The sequence below is a fragment of the Grammomys surdaster genome, unplaced genomic scaffold (assembly GCF_004785775.1).
Source record: "Grammomys surdaster isolate TR1022 unplaced genomic scaffold, NIH_TR_1.0 258, whole genome shotgun sequence".
NCBI classification, from domain to species: Eukaryota; Metazoa; Chordata; class Mammalia; order Rodentia; family Muridae; genus Grammomys; species Grammomys surdaster.
The window spans coordinates 4,689,544-4,693,956 of NW_021604699.1; the positions used below are offsets into that span (position 1 = coordinate 4,689,544).

Here is a 4,413-nt window from a genome sequence, read left to right on the forward strand (position 1 = left end):
ATTTGTTCTCTCTAATTTGTGCTTAAAATTTAAGATATGAGCCCTCTGCTTCCTGTTCCAGCCACCATACATGCTTTTTACTTCCCTGATGGACTCTTATTCCTCTGGAATCATTAGGTCCAACAGACCTTTTACAAGTTTCCTGGGTAATGATGTTTTTTCACAGCAATAGAAAGGTGACTAACTACATAGAGGGCTAATTAAACATGGACTATTACATTCAAGTAAAATAACATTTTCAATACAATACTTGCTAATGTTGCCTTTTGCTTGATAACTGTTTCTAAGAAAATAAATTAGCAACAATCACAAATTTGATTTTAAGACTAGAATACCAAAAGGACTAGTTTCCTTTCACACTTACTTCTTAGAATGTTAAAATCTGCCAAATGATGAAGGGATGGGATGTTTCTAAGTCAGGGTTACACTCTGTAGTCTGGCTGGCCTGGCTATGCAGAACAAGCTGGCCATGAACTCTTTTTCAGTACTCTCAGGACAATATTTACAAGGAATGAGGATATCAGAGAGCTCCATCTTATTCATTACTGATTGGGATAGCTTCCCTCTAGTCCTAATGTCTCTATCACTTTTATAATATACTGTCATGATGGATCTGTAAAGGGCTTTTTCTGTATTCATTGAGATAATTAAATTATTTTAGTCTTTAAGTTCATTTATGGACTGCATAAATCTTGAACAATTTTTGTACATCAGGAATAAAACTGACTTGATTATGTTGCATATTCATTTTATGTATGCTTGTATTCAGTTTGTAACTAATTTACTCAATAGTTTAAAAACTATGTTCAACAGGGATATAAGCTGGTCATTAAATTTTGTTGTATCCTTAACAGTTTTGATGTTAAAAGTATCTTCTTTAAAAAACTGGTAGAATTCTTCTGTAAATCAATGTGGGCTAGAATATTTTTTTTCTTTTAATTTGGAAGGCTATTTAATTCTGTTTTGTCTCCCCATTTGATATTGGTTAATTTAGATTATTGATTTCTTCTTGGTTTAATTCTGGTGGTTTAGCAGATTCTAGGAATTCACTTATTTTAAGTTTTCCAACTTAATAGTAAACACGTTTTTAAAGTATTATAACATCCTTACTTTTGTTGTGTCTGTTGCAATGCTTCCTTGCTTGTTTCTAATTAAATTAATCTGAACCCTCTCCCCCACCCTTGCTTTGGTTAATTAGGAAAATGGTCTGTTGATTTTGTTTATCTTCTCAAAGTATCAGTTGTTAGATTTATTGATTGTATTATTATTATTATTATTATTATTTGCTTCTATTACTTTGGGCTCTATTTCAACATTATGTTTGTCTATTTTGTGTTTACTCATTTTGGGTTGCATCATTAAATTATTTATGTTTGTGTTTTTGATCATTTATTTTTTTTTAATAAATGCGGGTAGAGCTGTAAATTTCCCTTATAGGGATGCTATGTGACCCAGAAGTTTTGTTGTTTTGTGTTTCCATTTTCATTGAATTCTATTCATTTTCTTATGTGACTTATTTCTTGGTTTCTTTACAAGACATTTTTCACACTCTTCATAAGTTTACGTATGTACAAAAGATGTTTTATTTGCTGATTTTAAGTTTTATTGCATTGTAGTCAGGTATGATTTATGGAGTTATTTCAGTATTTCTGAATTTGTTAAGATTTATTTTGTGTCCCAGGATTGTTCTGTTTTAGAGATATTTCCATGTGTTGCTAAGCAGAAATCATATTCTTTGGTGTGTGGATAAATATTCTGCAGATGTTGGTTAAATTCATTTGATGTATGATGTCATTTAATTCTCATGTTTCTCTTCATATTTTTTGTCCAGATGACACATGACCTGTATTTTGAAGAAAGTGGGAATTACAACCATCAACTACTAATGGCTACTGTTAGTCTGTTTCCTTAATTTTAGCAGTACACTGTTATGAAATTTGATGTTATAGAACATGGGGTGTACAATTTTAGAGTAGAAATTCCTCTTGATCAATTTTCTTGATGACAATCAGGTGTTCCTCTTTACCTTTTCTGAAAAATTTTTAGTTTGAAGTCTATTCTGTCAGGTATTAGGGGAGCAACTCCTTTTTCCAGGTCCTGTTTCGTTTGTGTGCTTCTGTCCATCCTTTCATTGTAAGTTCTACATATCTTTATAGCTAAAATGAATTCATGGTAGACAACAGAAATATGCAACTTGTTTCTTGATAATTCAGTCAGTCTGTATCTTATGCATGGATATTTGAGACCTTGAAGTTGTGTTTGATGCATGTGTGTTGATTACAGTCATTTGTGTTTTTGTGGTCTCAGTGGGACTTTGAGCTTTAGTTTCATGTATATTTCCACAATCTCATGATATAGACCTCCTCCTTTTTAGCTGGAAATGTTTCCTGTATTTTATTCAGCTGTACACTTGAGGATATAAAATTTTAGACTATGTATAGCTTGAAACTTTTCATTTTTTAAAAATTACAGATAATTTTGCTAAGCATATCAATCTAGTTTGGCCATAATTGTCTTTTAAATCTTGTAAAGTATTTTTCAGGCTGATATAGCTTTCAAAATTTCCACTAAGCAGGTGTTATTCTGGTGAATTTTTCTTAGTGTGTAGCTTGCCCTTTTTTTTCTCTTGAAGCAGTCAATACTCCATTCTGTTTTAACTGTGATAAACCATGAACACTTTCTTTTCTGTTTTTGTCTATTTGGTATACTGTGTGCTTCTTGAATCTGTGTGGGTATGTCTTCCATTAGTTTGTGTAATTTTCTTTCTATAACTTTATTGAAGACTTGGTATATATCAGTGACCTAGGAATCTTCTTCCTCATCTATTTTTGTAGTCAAAAAACGTATTGATTTTATGTGCATGAGCGCTCTATCTGCATGTACACCTGTATGTCAGAAGTAGGCAGCAGATCCCATTATAATTAGTTGTGAGTCACCATGTGGTTACAGGAAACTGAACTCAGGACCTCTGGAAGAGCAGCCAGTGTTATTAACTGCTGATCTATCTCTTTAGCACTTTATTCTTTTAATTTGAAGTTTCAGTGTTTATTGGTATCCTATATTTTTCTACAGTTCTTTATTACATTCTTTTAAATTTTACATTTTTGTTTAATTATTATATATAAAAATATAAAATGCTTCACACATTTACATATCATCCTTGAGCAGAGATATGCCAATCTTCTCCTAATTGTTTTGATTTTAGTTCATAGCTGCTGAAGCAAGCACAAATTTGTATGTTCTAAGTTTTTTGTTGAGTGATTATTCTTTAAATTCTGTTTCCTAGTGTTCATCCAGGCAATTTTAAAATTGGTGAACCTATCTAAAGAATTTATGGATTTTGGGATTGAAAAACCGTCTTGATCTTTAATATTGATTATTTTTTATGATTTATGGCTATGTGGATTTTTTTGTTAGTTCTGCGTCTGATATGAGTAGAGTGGGTTAACATGGAACATAGGATGTTTGGGCCTCATTGCATGTAAAGATTGGTGGCATTCATGAGATGTATTCTAGTCAAAGGCTAGAGTTTGAGTAAAGATCTAAGGCATTGAGACAGTGCGAGGACAGAGCATGACATGTTTAGACTCTGGCAAAGATTGTTGAAAATGTTTCTGAGCTGAGAAGTTGGCTATAGCATGAGAGGGGACTGCAGGTTGTGGGCAAGTAGGGGTGGTCCAACTAGTCTGTGGACTAGATATAGAATCTAGGCTAGATCTGCAGAATTGTGTGTGTGTGTGTGTGTGTGTGTGTATGTGTGTATGTGTGTGTCAGGTATATGACATAACAAGATGCAATAAGACTTGGCACAAACACTCTTATCATGATTGGACAAAGCTACCTAGTAGTAAGAAAGAGGTTTTAAGAATAGCAAAAAAACATCGCTCTCCAGTCTTAGGAGCCCCACAAAAACACTAAGCTAAACAACCACAATTTGTATGTAGAGGACATAGCACAGATCCGTGTAGCTTCCTTGATTGTTACTTCAGTCTCTGTGAACCTCTATGAGCCCTGTTTAGTTGATTCTGTAGCTATGTTCTCCTGGTGTACTCCACCACTTTGGCTCCTACGATCCTTCTTTCCCCTCTTTCTCGGGGTTCTACATCTCTGCCAAATGTTTGGCTGTGGGTTTCTGCATTTGTTTTTATCAACTGCTGGAGGAAACATCTCTGATAATGATTGGGCTAGGCATCAATCTGTAAGTACAGCAGAATAATTATAGGAATCATTTCACTGGCTTTTTTTGTTTTCTTTTTTCTTTTCCTTCCTTCCTTCCTTCCTTCCTTCCTTCCTTCCTTCCTTTCTTTCTTTCTTTCTTTCTTTCTTTCTTTCTTTCTTTCTTTCTTTCTCTCTTTTTTGTCAGTGGTGTTTGATTCTACCTTAGATCTCTGCCTCATCCTGTTTCTGGTTCCT

At 33.6% G+C, this 4,413-nt stretch overlaps 1 non-coding gene across 1 annotated transcript; it reads right to left on the bottom strand.

Annotated features, from left to right (window-relative positions):
* Positions 1–3,123: 3,123 nt before the first annotated feature.
* LOC114627809 lies at positions 3,124–3,226 on the bottom strand. Its single transcript, XR_003712403.1, has one exon. It is a non-coding gene; the product is annotated as a U6 spliceosomal RNA (small nuclear RNA).
* Positions 3,227–4,413: the final 1,187 nt, after the last annotated feature.